The sequence below is a fragment of the Arachis ipaensis genome, chromosome B2, assembly GCF_059453495.1.
Source record: "Arachis ipaensis isolate K30076 ecotype BB chromosome B2, ASM5945349v1, whole genome shotgun sequence".
Lineage (NCBI taxonomy): Eukaryota > Viridiplantae > Streptophyta > Magnoliopsida > Fabales > Fabaceae > Arachis > Arachis ipaensis.
Genome location: NC_142437.1, coordinates 28,177,514 through 28,199,391, shown reverse-complemented (window position 1 = coordinate 28,199,391; position 21,878 = coordinate 28,177,514). Strand labels below are relative to the sequence as shown.

General features: G+C 35.9%; 1 long non-coding RNA gene across 1 annotated transcript; it reads left to right on the top strand.

Moving 5' to 3' along the window:
* The first annotated feature begins 20,030 nt into the window (after positions 1-20,030).
* Positions 20,031-21,351, top strand: LOC107628261 (uncharacterized). The gene is made up of 3 exons (XR_015904867.1): positions 20,031-20,428; positions 20,547-20,705; positions 20,984-21,351. It is a non-coding gene; the product is annotated as an uncharacterized LOC107628261 (long non-coding RNA).
* The last annotated feature ends 527 nt before the right edge of the window (positions 21,352-21,878 follow it).

The window sequence follows — 21,878 nt, the reverse complement described above, 5'->3', positions numbered from 1 at the left end:
AGCTAGGTGTTTCACTTCCAAAGATCTTGTTTCCATCAACCAACCAGAAAAAATAAGTTCCCATCCATACATCTTCAAAGTGCGAATATAGGTCAAAAGTTCTTCTATTCTACGAATCCTGTAAGAACCACAATTTTAGGATTGTAAATATGCACCAACAGCTTTGAAAAATATTAACCCATTTTTGTAATATGCTACAACTGGCTAGAGAATGGAAAACTGTTGATCCTGAATGCAGAAAAACAAGAACATGGAAATCTAACAACTGTAAAGAAGCAGGGAACAACTGGAAAAATATTGCATCATGTTTGTAACAAATATGAAAAGATTACATGCCAAAACTTTTAGAAACTCCAAAGGTTCATTTAGCAATTGAAAAAGAAATCAATGGATACCTTTCATCCTTCTCCTTCATTTGTTCAGTGGCAATTGCAATTAATTGTGATATCCATTTATTCACTACATCAATTCAAATATCATAGTTTTCAAAATAATAAGAAAACAAAAGCAGTGACAACAACGATAATTTAAATACATAAATTAAACCTTTTAAAAGAAGGAATTGAAGGTCAAGTATACATTTCTGAAATGGAAACTGGCTTCTAGGTCTAGAACATTGTTAAATCAAAAGAAATATTAAGCAATCTTCCCTGAAGGTACGGCCAAATACACATTCATTGATAACAAATTAGAACAGAGTTCCCGCTTAGGATTTAGAAAACAAACTCAGTTACTGATAACACTTATAATAAACAGGCCTTGTTGTCCGGAGAATATATCATAATCCCTTCTGAATTTTTTTTGAAGTCACCCCATGATGAAACATGATGTCCAACTTCTCCTCCATCTGCAAGAAATTTAAAATGTTTACAATATACAAGGAGAATTTGAAAGCCTACTCATGCATTAAAAAGGAAAAATAATCACCACAAGAAAACATATTTTTCCAAACCTCCATATATCTCCCTGTTTCATTCGGGTATTACAGCAACCCCACAAACCCCAACCAAGATTCAAACCCTAGACACTACAATGACACCAAAACTCCAGAACCTCAACTACACTGACCAATGCTATCATCAACCAACATTGTATTCAAAATGCAGAGTAAAAAAAATGAAGGTTACCTTGAGTCCGATCACAACGTCAGAACCTCGTGTTTGTGGTGAAGGAAGGGAAGGGAAGAGCGATAACAACTTCTGATCAGATGAATTCTTTTCTCAAATTTTCGTAAACCCAGCAAATACAACCTTAACGCTACGCCATTGATGGGGAGATGAAGAAGAAGTCACAGGGTGGAAGAAGAAGAGACGAAGTGTTTGTGTTGGGGGAGAAAACTGTTTTTCATACTAAGTAACAACTATACGGTGTCGTTTTTGGCTTTCAAGGGAACCAAATCCAAAACGACGTTGTTTTGAACACGTTCCACGTGGCAATCCGAAGCCACGTCAGCGCTCCGGTGATGAGTCATCACCTGAAATATGGCCAGGGACAAGTTTGAGTGCTCGGAGCTCTATCTGGAGGACTACAATAGGGAAATCGGGATCTTAGGGATTACTATGGGTAATTGCGTGAATCTCAGGGACTACTATCGGTATTTACTCATCAAAACATGCCAATTTCATCCCTTTTCTTTGAAATCAATCAAAATGTACCAAAATCAACATCAATCCATCCTCAACTCACACATTGACACTTTACCAAAATTCCCAAAACCACATCCAACCATTTTAACACTTCTCAATCAAATGGCTAAAGGACAAACAGAATATCATGTCATACATCCTTTCTCATCCCAATTTCCAATAATACCATTTCCAATCAACCATCATTATACATAATCATCATCATACTCACCATCAACATGGTACCACCCATCAATTCAACCTCAATCATTCATCAAGCATATATCACAACATGCATTTCTCATATATCACACAATCAAAGCATCAATATTCATAATCACATATATGATCACATCATATATCTCAACCATTCAACAACATCAACAATTCAATGCCTATCTTAGGGCCTCTAGCCTAAGTATTTCCTACCACATTACATATTAGATACGGGAAACCGAGACCATACCTTAGCCGATTTCCCAAGCTCAACCGGAGCACTTCCAAACCACTTGTTCACAAGCTCTCAAGGTATCAACACCTCCAAGAATAGATTTTATCACACAAAACCCTCTCCCAAGCTTTCCAAAATCACCAATCAAGCTCCAATATTCACATATACACAACCTAAGCCACAATCATCATACCCATACACAACATCTCAATACCCAAACATCATAGAACAACAAATTACACTAGGGTTGAGAATTTTACCACACCCAAGATCCAAGGAGACAAGATTAATCTTCTCCTTCAAGAGAGTTGGGTCCTATAACATCAAAAAGCCCAAAATCTCAACATTTTTGCTCATGAAACTCGAAATCAAAGCTGAAAATTCGAAGAGAAAAACGTGGCTTACCTCAAGATTGATTGTATGGGTTTTGTAGAGCTCTTCGCGATGAACACGTAGCCGCAAACGGTGCAGCGATCGGAGCTCTAGATCAAAAGTTATGGTGGTTTGAAGATCAACCAAGGGAGAGAACTTGAGAGAGTATTCTTCCTTCCATGGCCTCCATTTCAGCGTGTGAGTGTCTCAAGTGAGGAGAGAGAGTGCTGAAAACTAGGGTTTTGGTTTGGTTTAGTTGGGCCAAGGGCCCACTTTGGGTCCGGTTGGCCCGGTTTGGCCCGTTCGGTCCAATCTTGGTCCGATTTCTATAAAATTGGTACCGAAATTCTCGTCTCAATCTCCTCTATCATATTAAGCCATAAAAATAACATTTTTGGCTTTCTAGAATAAATTCTCATTTATGTATTAATTAGCCGTTAATTAACCGGGTCTTACATTCTACCCACCTAATTAGGAATTTTGCCCACAAAATTCAAATTCAATTACCTGAGAATAAGTGCGGATAATCCGATCGCATCTCCGACTCAAGTTCCCAAGTGTGTTCCTCAACACCGCCTCGACTCCAAGCCACTTTGACTAATGAAACCTCTTTTCCACGCAACCGTTTGATACTAGTATCATCAATTCTAACTGGAGCTACTGGAAGTGTCAAATCTTCTCTTAACTGAACCGATTCAGGTTCTAACACATGGCTAGCATCAGGAGTATACTTACGAAGCTGCGACACATGAAACACGTCATGCAGGTTCGAAAGATGAGGTGGTAGAGCCATCAGATACGCCATCGGTCCAATCCTCTCCAGGATTTGAAATGGACCAATGTATCGAGGATTCAACTTCTTCGCTTTAATCGACCTACCTACTCCTGTGGTTGGAGTAACCTTAAGGAAAACATGATCTCCTTCCTCAAATTCCAAGGGCTTCCGCCTCTGATCGGCGTAACTCTTCTGGCGACTCTGCGTCGTAAGCATCCTATCTCGGATTTTCTTGACTTGTTCAGTGGTCTCAGCTATCATCTCCGGCCCCAACAAGCCTTTCTCTCCAGCTTCATACCAACATAGCAGAGATTGACATTTCCTCCCATACAATGCCTTATACAGAGCCATTTCGATGTTCGCATGGTAACTATTATTGTATGCAAACTCCACTAACGGCATATACCGATCCCAACTCGCCGGTTGGTCCAAAACACAAGCTCTCAACATATCCTCTAGTGTTTGGATCGTCCTCTCGGATTGACCATCTGTTTGAGGATGGTAAGCTGTACTCAAGCTTAATCGGGTTCCAAAAGCTTTCTAAAATGCACCCCAAAACCTCGAAGTGAAACGAGGATCTCTATTAGAGATTATAGTAGCAGGTACACAATGGAGTCTCACAATCTCCTTTATGTATAACCGTGCTAGCTCCTCGAGGGTGTAAGTCATCCGAATGGGCAAGAAGTGAGCTGACTTCATCAGTCGGTCCACAATCACCCAGATAGCATCAAAACCAGTCTTAGTCCTTGGCAATCCCGACACAAAGTCCATTGCAATACTTTCCCACTTCCATTGCGGAACCTCTAAAGGTTGCAATATCCCGGAAGGTCTTTGATGTTCAATCTTTACCTTTTGACAAGTTAAGCACTTTGAAACATATTCCGCCACATCATTCTTCATACCTGGCCACCAAAACATCGCCTTTAAATCATGGTACATCTTAGTACTTCCCAGGTGAATGGAGAATCCGCTTTTGTGTGCCTCCTTTAAGATATCTTGCCTCAAAGTGCCAACATCCGGCACAATGATCCTGCCCTTGAATCTCCATAACCCATCTTTTTCTTCCGACACTCTCCACTGTTTTCCTTGCTCGATGGCCGGTAACACCTTCCATAACGCTTCATCATTTTCATGAGCCTTTAGGAGTTCGGACTTAAAGTCACTCGAGATTTCTAATCGGCTCAAACACAAAGTTCCAGATACTTCTCGAACACCAATTTTTAGACTCTCGAATCCCTTGAGCAATTTCTCCTCTTGAAGCATCATCCAAGCCGCATATAACGACTTCCGACTTAACGCATCCGCCACTACATTCGCCTTTCCCGGATGGTAATTCAACTCAAAGTTGTAGTCCTTCAATAATTCCATCCACCTCCTCTGCATCATATTAAGCTCTTTCTGTTCAAAGAGATATTTCAAGCTCTTATGATCGGAGAAGACTTGGAACTTAACCCCATAGAGATAATGCCTCCACACCTTCAAGGCAAATACAATCGCAGCGAGTTCCAAATCGTGCGTAGGGTAGCTAACTTCGTGAGGTCTCAACTGTCGTGAGGCATACGCCACCACATTATGATGCTGCATCAGCACGCATCCTAGACCCTTTAATGAGGCATCACAGTACACCTCAAAAGGCTCGTTCGGCTCAGGTAACACTAACACAGGTGCAGTGGTCAACTTTTTTCTTCAATGTCTGAAAGCTCTCCTCACACTCAGGAGTCCAAACAAACGGAGTGTCTTTGCAGGTTAACTTTGTCAACGGCAAAGCTAATTGCGAAAAGCCCTTGATGAACCTTCGGTAATAGCCAGCTAAACCCAGAAAACTCCTTATCTCAGTTACTGTGGTTGGTTGCCTCCAATCCATCACAGCTTCCACCTTAGTTGGATCTACGGCTATTCCCTTCTTACTCACCACGTGACTCAAAAACTTCACCTCACTCTTCCAAAACTCACACTTAGACAGTTTCGCATAGAGTTTCTTCTTCTTTAGAATCTGCAACACGGTCCTCAAGTGTTCTGCATGCTCTTCTTCAGTCTTGGAGTAAATCAGTATGTCGTCAATGAAGACAACAACGAATTTATCCAGAAACAGACGGAACACTCTATTCATGTAATCCATAAACACTGCAGGAGCGTTTGTCAACCCAAAAGACATTACAGTGTACTCGTAATGACCATAACGAGTCCTAAAAGCGGTCTTAGGGATATCCTCACCCCTCACCCTTATCTGGTGATAACCGGATCGCAAATCGATCTTAGAGAAAACCCCATCTCCTTGTAACTGATCCATGAGATCATCAATTTTCGGCAATGGGTACTTATTCTTTATGGTGACCTTGTTCAGCTGCCTGTAATCCACACAGAGCTGCATACTTCCATCTTTCTTCTTTACCAGTAACACTGGAGCACCCTACGGGGAAACACTTGGTCGGATAAAGTTCTTACCCAGCAATTCCTTTAACTGAGACTTTAGCTCGGCCATCTCTAACGGTGACATTCTATAAGGAGCACTTGAGATTGGTCCCACCCCAGGCACCAATTCAATAGCAAACTCGACCTCTCGGTTAGGTGGAAATTCCTCAATATCATCGGAAAACACTTCCGGAAACTCACACACTACCGGAATCTGATCCAACCTTTGATCATCACCCGAAACACCAGCGGTTAACAACAGGATACCCTGAAATTCGATTCTAGAACAGTTCACCATCATCGAATTCAAGTAATAATTATTTACCACGACCGGCCCTTCTGTATCTTCCGGCATAAAGTACACCGACTTTGTAGAACAATCAAGCAGGACATGGTTCTCAGTTAACCAGTCCAATCCCAAGATAAGATCAAGACTGATCATCGGTAAGCAGATTAAATTATGGACAAAATCACACTGCTTGAACCTAAACGAAACTTTCGGGCATCCTAGCCTAGTTATCATGGCTTCATGGGTAGCATTATACACTTTTAGGTCATAATCTAAGGTTACGATCTTCAATCCTAACTCATGGGCTTTTTCAAATGCAATGAATGAATGCGATGCTCCCGAATCAAATAAAGCATTTAAAGTTTGACCAGCCATTTCACAGTTACCTCGAATGAGTGTCTCGGATCCCTCTGCACCCACAGCTGAGGTGGTGAACACCCGACCAGTCTGTTGTGCTTTCCCAGCACCTTGTTTCTGCTTCTCCGGACACCTTGGGAGCTTATGTCCTGCCTTACCACAGAAATAGCACAAACCCCATCCGGCCATGCACGGGACTCCCGGGTGGTGACTTCCACACCTATCACAAGCTTGAGCACTCTGTAGTTGCTTTCCAAACCTTTTACCTTGGGAGTTATTGTTGTTGGGCCTCCTGAAAGAGCCTCCCCGCTTGAAAGGCGGACCTCTAGGTGCAAAACTCTTCCCTCGGTTCTGTGGGAATGATCCCTTGTGACTCCCTCTCTCAGCAACCCCACACTTGTTCACCAACACAGCGAAAGTCCTAATCTCCATTGGCCCCACTGAACCGAAAATATCGCTCCGGAGTCCTCCTTCGTACTTAACACACTTCCATTCCTCATATTCCACCGGAGTCCCTTGACACATACGAGAGAATCTGAACAGCTCCTCAAACTTGTCAGTATACTCAGATACGGACATAGTACCCTGCTTCAGCTGCAACAATTCAAGCTCCTTGGCCGTCCTAGCAGAAGTCGGAAAGTACTTCTTATAGAACTCCTCTTGGAAGACATCCCAGGTGATATAATAATCACCCTGCTGCAGGAGGCGTCGGATTCCTTGCCACCAATGTGACGCTTAACCAATGAGCAAATAGGTAGCGAACTCCACACGCTGCCCTTCAGGTACCACCTGCGCTTGCAGTGCTCGCTCCATAGCCTGAAACCATGTATCGGCTTCAGTTGGGCTAGTAATTCCCTTGAACTTAGGTGGATTAACCTTCAAAAAGTTTTCCAGTGTCATCGGGCCCTGAACTCCACCTCCGTCATTACCATGGTTGTTCATCTGTTGACCAAGAGCCTCAGCAGTGGCTTGCATAGCAGCAGCCATATTCTCCAACGCAGTCATAAAGTTCACCGGGTCATTATGGTTATTCTCCGGCACACGAGCATTAGTACGACCTCTCTCACGACCTCTACCGCGTCCACGAGGTGCCATCTGGTCCCTATACACACCAAACAATCGATATTAAGTTGATCAGTCTCAATATCGAAAGTCTAGTGCTTCAAAGTCCCAAATGCATGCTCATGAACGTTTATGCCAATTATATCAAGCAGATATACTAATAGCACATAACACACATACAGAGAATGCACAGAAGCATAGTCAGTCCATTCCTCAGGCTCTACTGGAACGAATTACTCTGATACCATAATATAACACCCTACCATACAGGGTCTTATGCTTAAGTCATAATTCAGATATGGCAAGGTATTACGACCTCTAAAACAAAAATTTAGTACGTATAGTAGTATGAATGATTGATTATAACTAGGAGCCTTTATAGAAAAAGGGGTAAACAAAAACCGTAACTCGAAAGCGCAACACTCCGATCGATAACGTAACGAGCAAAGGATAAGCTAACGCGAGATTATATATACAAAAGAGTGTCAAAAACAGGAATATCAAGACTCAAAATCCGGTTGCGAAGATAACCGGTCCGAGCATAGCAATATATACATATAATAAAATAAGGAAACCCCAAAGGAAGCCCAAAGGGACACAAATACAGAAACCTATTCTCCAAAATCTCCTATAAGCGGAGTCATCACAGTTTGTATTATGTAATGGAGATAAAAGTATCTAAGCAAGGCATATAAACCAAACAGAGTCCCGAGAACAAAGGATCTTCGCTAATCCGGAAGTCTCCAGCATGCCTCAGCGAGAAACCTCACGTCCTGCATCTGAAAACCACAAAATCCACATGGGTGAGAACCAGAGGTCCCCAGCATGGTAACAACTTCCACATATATAATACATAATAATAGAGGAAAGCCGAAGGCAATCCTAAAACTTCCTCGAGATAATATCAAAGCTTATAAACAAGCTAAACCATGAGTGGCAACTGACTAAAGATCCTTCAGTCTAACTAATACTTTCCATTCCAATTCCTTCAGACCTCCCAACCACCAGCAGGAGTATAATATAGCAAACACAGTTATATCAGACAAGAGATATACAAATAGGAGCAAATAAGGCATTTAGACAGATAGCAAGTAATATGCAGTCAAATAGGCAATCTCAAATAATTCACATAGTATGCATATGATGAATGCCTGTCCCTAGTGGCTGATGATATCATCTGTCGGTTATAGAGCCAACCCGACAAGTCCTGGTAGCTAACCATTGGACTGTCCCTTTGTCGTGTCTCCCCAACTCGAGTTATACTCAATATAAACTTGATCATAATCATGATCCATATCCATCACCTTTACTGGTGAATATTTATGGGGGTGAGCTCATCCGGGGCTTTCACAGTGCCCGGCCACCCTGACGACATCGGGTCAAAGAGCTTCGAGTCTCCACCTGGAGCACGTGGTGGCTAGCCACTGCTTTCTTCTAGGGAAACTCTCATCTCTGATAGTGGAAGTGCAACATTCACAATTCATTCAACAGCATATATGCATTTATACTTAGCCATAATCATGGCCCCGCCATCAAACGGCAATAATCCAGCCATCCGGCTCACGGTTAAATCCATAACCAGCCAATTCATTAACAATCACGGCCTTTCGGCCCATGGCATAACCAGCACTTCCACCGCCATCCTCCGCATCTCACATAATCATCTTTGATCAACAATGATCATCCATTTTTCCTTGCTTCACCCACAAGTTACCACATTTACTAGGCCCTTTTCTCCTTGCTAGGCATATCATAATGATTTAAGACATACGTGGTGAGATTGGAGGCTTAGAAGTATGAAATTTGGCTTTTAAAACTCAAAAATCAACTTTGGGATGAAAACAGGGCCACGCGTACGCGCACTCCATGCGCACACGTGGATGGCCACAAAACTCATCGGCGCGCAAGCGTCATATGCACGGACACGCGGGTTGAAAAATATCCAAACGACGCGCACGCGTCAGCCACGCGTACGCGCGGATACATTTGTGCCCCAGGCACAAAACTGGCACAACTCTCGGGAAAATGGCTGGGCATTTGGTGCAGCGCATCGACGCGCCCACGCACACCACGCGTACGTGTGGATGGTGCTTTCTAGAAGAACGGCGCGTACGCGCCAAGTGCGCCTACGCGCGGAGGGTCATTCTGCTAAAAATTTTCTAAGTTAAAAGCTGCAGAATTTACAGATTCAACCCCCAATCTTCCGACGGACATAACTTTCTCATTTTAAATCGTTTTTCACCCGTTCTTTGAACGGCATGGACATCCCGGATCCAATTTCATTTCTAAACAGATTTGGCAGAAAACAGAGATTCGTAGTCCAGGTTATGTCCCGTCAAAGTATGCCCAAAAACCATGTTTTCATACAAAACCATAAAGTGCCATTTTCAAAACAAGCCACTTTCAACTCTTTTCAAAATCGATCAAAACATGCCAATTTCATCCCTTTTCTTTGAAATCAATCAAAATGTACCAAAATCAACATCAAGCCATCCTCAACTCACACATTGACACTTTACCAAAATTCCCAAAACCACATCCAACCATTTTAACACTTCTCAATCAAATGGCTAAAGGACAAATACAATATCATGTCATACATCCTTTCTCATCCCAATTTCCAATAATACCATTTCCAATCAACCATCATTATACATAATCATCATCATACTCACCATCAACATGGTACCACCCATCAATTCAACCTCAATCATTCATCAAGCATATATCACAGCATGCATTTCTCATATATCACACAATCAGGGCATCAATATTCATAATCACATATATGATCACATCATATATCTCAACCATTCAACAACATCAACAATTCAATGCCTATCTTAGGGCCTCTAGCCTAAGTATTTTCTACCACATTACATATTAGATACGGGAAACCGAGACCATACCTTAGCCGATTTCCCAAGCTCAACCGGAGCACTTCCAAACCACTTGTCCACAAGCTCTCAAGGTATCAACACCTCCAAGAACAGATTTTATCACACAAAACCCTTTCCCAAGCTTTCCAAAATCACCAATCAAGCTCCAATATTCACATATACACAACCTAAGCCACAATCATCATACCCATACACAACATCTCAATACCCAAACATCATAGAACAACAAATTACACTAGGGTTGAGAATTTTACCACACCCAAGGTCCAAGGAGACAAGATTAATCTTCTCCTTCAAGAGAGTTGGGTCCTATAACATCAAAGAGCCCAAAATCTCAACATTTTTGCTCATGAAACTCGAAATCAAAGCTGGAAATTCGAAGAGCAAAACGTGGCTTACCTAAAGATTGATTGTATGGATTTTGTAGAGCTCTTCGCGGTGAACGCGTGGCCGCAAACGGTGCGGCGATCGGAGCTCTAGATCAAAAGTTATGGTGGTTTGAAGATCAACCAAGGGAGAGAACTTGAGAGAGTGTTCTTCCTTCCATGGCCTCCATTTCAGCGTGTGAGTGTCTCAAGTGAGGAGAGAGAGTGCTGAAAACTAGGGTTTTGGTTTGGTTTAGTTGGGCCAAGGGCCCACTTTGGGTCCGGTTGGCCCGGTTTGGCCCGTTCGGTCCAATCTTGGTCCGATTTCTATAAAATTGGTACCGAAATTCTCGTCTCAATCTCCTCTATCATATTAAGCCATAAAAATAACATTTTTGGCTTTCTAGAATAAATTCTCATTTATGTATTAATTAGTCGTTAATTAACCGGGTCTTACATATTCTATAAGGGAATTGTCTCTTTCAAATAATTAATTATTTATCATTTATTTTCAAATTTTTTAAAAATTTTTGAAATAATTAATTTTAATTAATAAGATATGTGATAATTTTTAACTAAACACACTATGTTTTATTGGTATTTTATAATTTTATAATGTACTATTGATATTGTTATATTGCTTTTATGTCATTATTATATTAAAAATAAAATTGTAAAAAAAAATTATAATTACATATATATATATATATATATTCATAAATCTTTTAAAAAACTAACTATAATAATTATATGTTAATTACTTTTTTAGAATAAAACAAATTATCTAAAATTCGGCCCTTCATATTAAACTTTCTGCATCTGTCCCTGGTTGTGACACCCGCGTATACCAATTTCAAAAATAAAACTTTTAACCCTGCAACACTGAGCTAATTTATATAATCAACATCCTACATTACAAACTATACACTCCAAAATGTAAATTATAAAACCTACTACCCTAAAAGTATACACCCTAAAACATAAACCCTAAATCTTACACCGTCAAAATCTAGCCGTCTTCCTCGAACTCTCTACCATTAACCCATGGTCATCAAGACTAATATCTAAATTCTGCAACCCAAATTTTCGAGCTTGTACCCTTAATCGAAAATTCTCACAATCCAGGGGGTTGTATCACACTCTCCATCAACTACAAAGTTATCAGAAAATAACTGTGTGCGAGTGAAAATACCTATGGAGTCCGCTGTCGGACTGCTATTTAACTTTCTTCTAACCCTAGAGCCTTTTATCAGCTACATTCGGTCTATCAGTAAGTTCAAATTACAAGAGACCCTAAACACTGTGTAACCTACCACACATTCACAATCGACCACTGCCCCGCGGATTTCCACCCACACTAACCATTGTCAGCGTCGGACTCTTGACATAAGCTAAAACTTTTTTTCTTAAACTTCTCGCTCTGATTCTACTAAGTAAGTGTTCTTTGTTCGTATACAGCTCTAACGTTGCTGTAAACGGATTTGAATTAGGGTGCTGTTGATGACATTGACCACCTTATTATAATAAAAATAAAATGTCTTCGAAACGCTCTACTGTTATTTTATTATTCCGGTCTCCATTCTTTGATGTCTATTCTCAGGTTTAGCGATTTTTACTCCTGACTAAAGTAATAACTCGATACAATTAACAAAAATTTAGCTCATACCATGATTAGATAATCTTCTTCACTAATATTTTACACATACTAAAATTTTTCAAAAATTTTACTGCACAATTAACGATGTCGTTATTATATACTAAGAACATAAAATCCTAGTGTTTCTACATAAAAAAGACAATTTAGATTTTATGTACATATTAAATTAAACAATCTTTCTGCTAAATAACTCATTCTTTTATATTCATTACAATATTATACAACACACGTCTTTTTCGAAAGATTATATCAATACATATTACATAATCTTAAAAAAATATCTCAACATTTATATTATTACATATTTAATGATATTTACAATAACATTCATAACTAATAAAGAATATACCTACTTTAAATATATTACAATCACATAACAACTTCAGCCCCATTCTTTTTCCCTAATTAGGCCCATCATATTTGTTTCTGCTTTGTAACGTCCATGTATTATTCGAAGCCCATGATTATATGCATCGAGTTTTAATCACTAAACACAGTCCTCCACCAAAAATAGGGTTTCAACTTCCAAGGCCCAGCCAACAATGAACCCATTTCCACCAAAAATAAAATATTACATTGCAAAAAAAATTACTTCTATAAACCAAATTAATTAGCATCTATTAATGACCATCTTAATATCTTTCACTCTGACACAAACTCTGAAACGAATAAGCCCCAGCACTGCAACTGCCAGCACTACCTGCAATAGCCCAGGAGAAACTATCATGTCTGAGGGACACGTTATTCCCTTCACACTACGACACATGGGCTTCAGCATGTGTTGATGAATCTCTTTTCAGCACCATAGAAATTTTCATTTCTTTAATATATACAAAATAATGTAATCTGTGTCTGTATTGTTTTTTTTACTTTGTATGCTCAAAATTTTTTTCTTACTCTAAGTTAATTGAATTGTTGCATATTAGTTTCATTTATTAATTGAATTGTAGTAATTTTATATTATTGTCTGTGTAAATTATATGGTTTAATTTAATTCAATTATTGACATTTTAATATCTAAAAGATTATAAATTTGACAAAAAAAATTTGAAACACAACATAACAGAATTAAAATATTTTTTAAATATTTATACTTAACTTAAATGATGTGAATTTTTAAATATGTACCTTAAAATCTAGCACTGATTCATTTGTTGTGATATAGTTAAGGAATGTTATAAATAAATTATGCTATCAAAAAAATAGTATTAAATACATATTAATAAATTGAATTTGACTGAACAATATTTTCTCATCTTGGGTCTAAATTTCATTAACTATAAAATTTGATGGTATTTCTAATAAATCTTTTTTAAATTTTGAGAATCATATACACATTAATTATGATTGAATTGTTATAGGCTACCAATTTATGGAGCAATTGAAAAAAAGTGAGACTTATGTTAAATATGAATTAGACATGAAAAGATAAGTTGTATTGAGTTGGTGGCATTAAGTGAGAGTACATGTGAATATAAATCAAGTACTCTAATATTTGAAACTATTTAAATTTTTGAAAAGCTAGTGAATATATACTATAATATTAAGTACTTTTATATTTGAAACTATTTAAATTTTTTTGGATTGCTTCAATTGTGATCAATATTTACATTTATATTTGTCTGAAAGTGTTAAATATATACTTTAAATTCTTTTTTAAATTTTGTACAATATTTTATTATTCTTTGATAAGATTTAATAATTCTATTTTTTTGGTGATACAAGACCACTAAAACTAATGAGAAACTTAGAAATAATAATAGGTAAAGACTAATATTTGATGTTAATACATAAACAGCCAGTTAATTTATAAAACATCTGATGTTAAACTTAATAATAGTCTAGCATGATTAAGAAGTTACTAATAAATCATAAACTATGCCTTCAAGTTAAAACATAAAGTAGTGCTAATAATATCTTAAAAATTAAAGCTCTGGCTGTTGTCATAATACTATATCATAGTAACATATTCAATTTTTAGTCCTTAATTTTCTTGTTCTTCCTCTTTAACACCTTTGTAGCCAATGCTTGCGGGTATCTATCTTTGTCAAGATCAACAGCAACTTGTTGTATAACCTCACTTGAAAGTCTCTTATGAAATGACCTAAGGCTATCGATGGTAATGGTTTCATTCACTGACTCCTACCATGATAATAGAGATGTTGAGTTATTTTATTTCACCAAAGAAAGATAAATTATGATTTGTGTTCTTATCTAAAATTAATGTGGCTGATGATGAAGATAAAGGTACATTACTTGGCAAAGAGAAATAGAACGATTATCTCCAAGACTATGAATAGGCCCAAAAGAATTGTTAATTAAACTATCATCCACCAACTATAACATAAATGAATAGAATAGTTAGAATATTGACATTTTTATAAAGTGAACATGACTCTCAATGCTAGAAAATATTTGATGGTACAAAAAATCTTACTGATCCAGAATCTTCGTCAAACTCATGAGTAAACTTTTTTATAGTATCATGGTCATCACAGATCCTTGTAACATTATAAACCACATCAGTTCCAGTGATATTGCTAGCTTTAATATTGATCTTGAACAACATCTTCTTGTCCAATATTACATCAAGGTGGCTAGGATAGTTATTGGAGTTGTCGTCCTACATTGATGTGGAAATAGTCCAATTAAAATTATGAATATTAATAATATTTTCTAACTTACATTGTAGCTGAATTTTAAAATGGTGGTACTATAAAATCATTTGTTAGTCTAACATGTAAAAGAAACATGAAAAACACAATTGAATACTAACCAATGAGTTGATTTTCATGAATCATGTCGGCTTCACAAATTTGGCCAATTGATGTAAAATCAAATTGCTTAAAAGAGAAGGTCGGTTCAAAGACATGCATAACTGTCGTCCTTTGGAGAAATATTAATCTATGTGAGTGTTGTGTGCTCTTAATCCAAAGGTTATTACAACTGACGATGAAATTCTTCATGCAATATATTTCACCCTCCTTAATGACATGGATGAAATCTTTTAATAATGACCTGGGTACTAAAGCTTGTATCCTGTTACCCTGAAATAGATAATCATATTAGTTCAAGGTAATAATAACATCTTCTAAAAAAGTTGTAAAGAATTTGTTACCTCATAATCACATAAGACCATCTCCATAGTGGAAATTGAATTTTGATCTTCTATTTGAGGAACAATCCAGAGTCTAGCCACCCATACATTAAATGATCAATCCAATTTTTTAGCACTAACAGCCTGCAACATATTATATTAGTTGGCCATGTTTGAAAGGAAAAAAAAGCTTGAAAGAAAATGATATTTGTGTTTTAAGAATTTTAGAGGAATGGTAATAAGAAGAGTATATGGATTATAATCAAATGAAAGGTGTTCATATATTTATAGCCATATCATATCAAGTTTCAGTGGCGGGATCTTTTGAATTCAATGTTTTTGAAAACTATTTGAAGAATTCATTATATATATAGGGTTAGTTGTTGTTTGCATTAAAGTTGAAGATATAAAAAAGACTTATAATATATTGGAGAAATTGGAGGGAAGTGAGATGGATATGTGATCGACACATGGCATAATAGAATGATTCAATGCATGGCCATTCTATATTAGAGAGATTACAAGAATGCACATGTTTCAGCAAAATCCTGTATACCATGGAACATTCATATGAGCCAATCAATCCACGAATGTCACAAATATCATGCATTCAAGTGCATTCAAGTTCAACTAACAACAAAAAAACTAAAGACAGAAGCTTTTTATGAAGCAAATCATGTTTTAAGAACTTACCCTTGAGAGAACGAGAGTGTGCATGTTGATGAGAATCACCATCATTACATGAAAAAAAACCAATGGTACAACTGTGTCACTGAAAACCATTGAAGAACAATAAAGGGAGGGGAAAATGGGTAAATTTAAAAGCAGAGGAAGATACCAAAGGGGAAAGAAAATTGGCTGAATGGTTATTTATTATTTATAGTGTTAGAATCTTGAAAAGGAAGAGAACAATAAGGTAGTTGGAAGTTGGAACACGAAAGTAACGAACAAATAAACATAGAGAATAACAGAACCAAGGAAAAGAGAACCAAACACGATTTTTTTTTATGTTTCAAACATAAAGTGTTATTTGATGCGATTACTGTTTATTTAGTGAAACTAATTCCACATATATTTTCTTATTTTAACTTAAATTAGCAAGCAAGTCTGATACGTAACAATATTTTTTTAATATTAAGTTTTATCTCATCATATGGGATCAACTATATAAATTAAATAATTTTATTACCTTTTATAATATATTATATTTACTGTAAAACTATTTATACATCTCTTTTTGTTCATGCTCATCTTTACTGTCTATTTGTTTCATATAACATAATCGGTCTAATAAAATTTTTCTTTTTAAGTTTTAAAGATACTTTTTTTTTGTCACGTATAAAGTTAGTTGCACTTTGCCATTTTGATTAGTCCGTTTGTATCCTATGATATTTTACATCTTTCTCAATCTCTCTATTATTCTGTATAATACACTCAAGATACTTAAAACGCTTTACATGTAATAAGATAGTTTCTCTAATTTCTCACTCGCCCTATCAAACTTATATTAATGTGTAAATTAAATTGTACTCCTCTAAAGTTTATTTTCATAACTCTAACTTCTAATTTAAATCTTCCCTTCTTTATTCTATAAGGACAATGTTATCTGAAAAAAACATATACTATCGAACTGGTTCTTGAATATGTTCGATAAACACCTCTAAAACCAATGTGAAGAGATTTGAAATTATAGATGATCCCTAATACAATTCTACACCAATAAAAAACTCGGCCATTGCACTACCTTAAATTTTTATACTAGTTATAAGTTGTAATAATTTCATTGTACATATTTTTAATTGTGCAAATATATACAATCTCTTTGCACTAGAAAAAATATATAAAAATAAAATTTTAGTATAAATATATTTATAATTTAAATTTAAAACTATTAGAATTATATACACAAACATACATATATAAAAATTAAATTTAAATTTCTAATAAATTAATTATCTAATAAAAGGTATATAAATCTAAAATTAGAGAACTATATACATAAAAAATTTTAAATTGGAAGGCCATGTTAATATACTAGATATTACTAAGAGACATTTTATTATTTTATTATACATAATTAAATATTCTAACATGTAACACTGATGGTTTATGTTAGTATACTATGTTAGTACAATATTAATAAAAATATTTAAAATTTAAATTAAAAATTTAAAAATTTAAAAATTAATTTAAAAATTAAAACTCATAAATTTTAATACTAAATTAAATATTAAATCTCAATTCAGTATTTAAAGAAAACGCGCATAAGTACTCGAGTAACCACCATTAGAAACAAAGAAAAAAAATAAGAAATGAGCACGAATAATTGAATACGAAGAATAATAAGTAACTGAGAGAGAGAGAAAGAGAACGTAACTTTTGAAATGAGACTCAAAATTTACAATGAAAATACATAGTAAAATAGTCCTAACTCCAAACTAATCATTTTTGTGCTAGGTTTAGTAGCCACTCTTTTTTTCTAAATTATTCTTAAGATTCTTATTTAAATAAATTTTTAGTCTCAATAAGGTATGTATATGATTTATATTTTTGTTATTTTTTAATTTTGGTCTTAATAAATTGTTGTTCTATTTTATTTTTTTCATAATATATTGAAGTAGCACAGATCAAAACTAAAAAAATGTATCTTTTTTATTTGGTAAAAAAATGTGTAAAAATTTGTTTAAATTTATCATTTTTAACTATATAATTTTCAATCAAAACAAATCTTAAGAACCAGAGAGTTGTAAACTTCTTGTTATTGCTCAAATTTTGACTGACGGAACTTCTTAACTATTGGTTTAATGGGGCCTTCTACCGCGGCTCAAATATGGGATCTTGATTTGAGTGTAGCTAGGTATATATGGATTCAGGTGTCCTAGCAGAGAAAAATAATGAACAAGAGATAGAAGGTATAATTTGTTCTTAACTTTTTGTTAATTTTGATATTGTTTCTTAGAATCACTACAATATTTTGAGTCTGGCCACGGTTTTTTTGGTTACGATAAAAAATCGTGATCATAGACCCTCTATGGTCACGATTTTTTAGGGTGACCAAAACAAAAAGCTATGGTCACGATTTTTTTGGAAAGGGTGACCATAGAGTACCTATGGTCACGGTTTTTTAAAAAAGGTGGCCTAAAAGAGTCTATAGTCACGATTTTGAGAAGTGACCTAAAGGGGTCTATGGTCACAGTTTTTTACAGTGACCAAAAAGGGGTCTATGGTCACGATTTTGGGAGGTGGCCTAAAAGAGTCTATGGTCACGATTTTGGGGGTAGCCTAAAAGGGTTTATAGTCACGGTTTTGGGGGTGACCTAAAAGGGTCTATGGTCACAGTTTTTTACAGTGACTAAAAAGGGGGCTATGGTCACGGGTGACCTAAAGGGATCTATGGTCACGGTTTTGGGGGTGGCCTAAAAGGGTATATGGTCACGATTTTGGAGGGTGGCCTAAAAGGGTCTATGGTCACAGTTTTGGAGGGTGGACTAAAAGGGTCTATAGTCACGATTTTTTACAATGACAAAAAAAGGGGCTATGGTCACGGTTTTTCAAAAAAGGGTGACCTAAAAGGGTCTATGGTTACGGTTTTAGGGGATGACCTAAAGGGGTCTATGGTCACGGATTGGGGGTGGCCTAAAAAGGTCTTTGGTCACAGTTTTGGGGGTGACATAAAGATGTCCATAGTCACGATTTTTCGGAAGGGTGACCTAAAAGGGTCTATGGTCACGGTTTTGAAGGTGACCTAAAGGGGTCTATGGTCACAATTTTTTAAAGTGACCAAAAAGTGTCTATGGTCACGATTTTTCAAAAGGGTGACCTAAAAGGATATATGATTACGGTTTTGGGAATGACCTAAAAGGGTCTATGGTCACAATTTTAATCATTTGAGTTTAAATTAATTAAGATTTTTATGTATTTTTTATAATTTAAATATTTTATCTTTTAAAAATTTTAATAATTAAAAATTAATAATAATTTTATATGATTTATTTTAAATATTAAAATTTTAAATTTAATTTTATAAATAAAAAATTAAGTTGAATACTATTAATTTTAAATTAAAAAAAATTTAAAACTTAATAACATAAAAAATGATTTAATAACTTAATAATAGAAATGTTATATAATTAAATTTAAAAAATTTCTATTATGAATAAATTATAATTTATTTATTAAATTGAATTTTTAGAGTTAGAGATTAATTTATTAGGAATGATTAAATGAATTTTTGTAAATACTTTAGATTTAAATCAATTAATATTTATATACAACTTTTATTTTAATTAATTATTTTATATAAATTAAAATTAAAGTTATGATGAAAAAATAATGAAAGATCATATAATTTAATTTCGGTAATTGATATTTTGAATTTAACCGTATTTTATAAAATATAATTAGTATGTTTACTTTATAATTTAAATTAAAAATAATTATTTAAACTCAATGATATATTAATAAATAAAATTTTATGTGTTCCAAAAATAATCTTCACAATATTATATTTAAATTTTAAATTATTATTTTATTTCAAATATTTTATAAAATTATTATATTACTGGTATATATTTTCCCTTAATCCTAAAAATTTCTAATAAAAAATCTAATATCCCAAATTTCTCAATTTACTATCCTAAATCCCTAAACACACGCACACAACACTCCGTGAGTGAGGGAGAAAGGAGAAACAGAGAAGGGAGAAGGGGGAGCTCGAGGGAGAAGAGGGGAAGAGAGGAGGGGACGACGCGGCTAGGTCCTTACCGCCATCGCCGTTGTCGTTGAGGCGCCGGAGGAGAGAGAGATTTGCTTTGCAGAGGTGTTGAGGGAGACAGACGCGACGCGAGGAAGAGGAGCTCGTCTTCGTTGCCGCCGTCGCCGCGCCTTGCCGCCGCTGCCGTTGATGGAAGCCGCCACCGTCGTTGGGTGGAACCAAACAGGGAGAGGAGGTCGCCGTTGATGCTACGGCAAAAAGGAAGGAAGCAACGCGTGTGAGGAAGTGACGCACAGAGGAGGAGTTGTTCCTCTGCCGCCGCTGGAATTCCTGGTCGCTGCCGGAATTCATGGTGAGTTAATCGTGCCTAGCTACCATAATCACCACCTCTGAACCTTATTTGCTCTGTAACAACCCTGCGCTTGCTTCTGATGTTCTTGACTCTGTTGGGTTTGCTGGAATTATCACAGTTGAAGGTTGTCACCAGAGAAGACAAGTTGTTGCGCCATCATTTTCAACTAACCCTGCAGCTGTGTCATGAACTGCTTCTCCAACCTCTCATCCTACACTGCCGCCATCCTCGCTCGCTTCCTATCCAGCCGCCGTTCCCTCTGCAACTTCCCCATTAAGCTAACTCTTCCTCCTACTCTCTCTCCCCGCTCTCAATTCGTGCTCTCAATCCACAGAGACAACCTTAGCATTGATTCAATGCTTCCCTTTTAATATTATTCCATGAATAATACCCAAATAACTAATTACTTACTAATTATCCAATTATTAGATTCGCTTAAAATATGAATTGCGTTGAATATATAAATGATTGGTGTGTAGCTTATAAACGTAAATGGATATTTTTTGGTAGAGGGTTGTTTCTTTTCAGAGGTTGATGAAATTGAATTGTTTTCAGGTTGATTTTGACATGCATATGCCCATGTTGCCTTTGTGTGACCCTCATAGTTGAGTTTGCTCTGGCTTTGATCAAGACTCCATTTTCGGTCATGGAGTGGTTCACCTCTAAGATTCCATGTTAGAGATATTTGTATCATATGAAGTCTTTGAAGTAGTGGTGAATATGATAGTAATCCACCGTATATTCTTTTGTTAATTCGTGTATTCAATTTCTTTGATTATGGTTTGATGAATATATATAGTGCTCATCATGAAACAACTCTTGGTTGTAAAATCCTGTATGCCAAAATCTGAATTTGAAAGTAGGGTTCTTGTTTTTTGTTGCCTTTCTTTGGCAAGAACTAAAGAAATTTATTTGTATTTAAAGATTACTGGTATTTTGTCAATTCATTTGTCAATTTAATATAAAATATTTTAATTGTTTCATAGGAAATTAATATCAATACTTTATATATATTTTGTTTTCAGCATGCAACTATATCACGCAAATAATTATTAATTTTCTGTTAACAACATCAACACATGACTAATATAGTAATATTCAAAGTAAGAAAAATGCAAAGCTCAAGAGATATATTATAGTTTTTAAAGTTAAATGAATGTTTTTTGATTGTTTACGTATTCCTTAACTAACCCAACAGGTCAAGGATTAATTTTTTGCGGAGCTAACTACTCGACCAATTTAAGTTAGTTAAATGTTAAATGAATCTTATAAAAGCTTATCTAGCACAAATGGTAGTAGAAAGCAATGGTGACACACCATTTATCTATCTATCTATTTTTATTATATAAAAGTTGATACTAACTTCTTATACAATAAGTTTAAGTCATATGTTTATCTTTTAATGATGTCACATCAGTAACTTTGATGATTTGGCAAAACTTAGAAACTA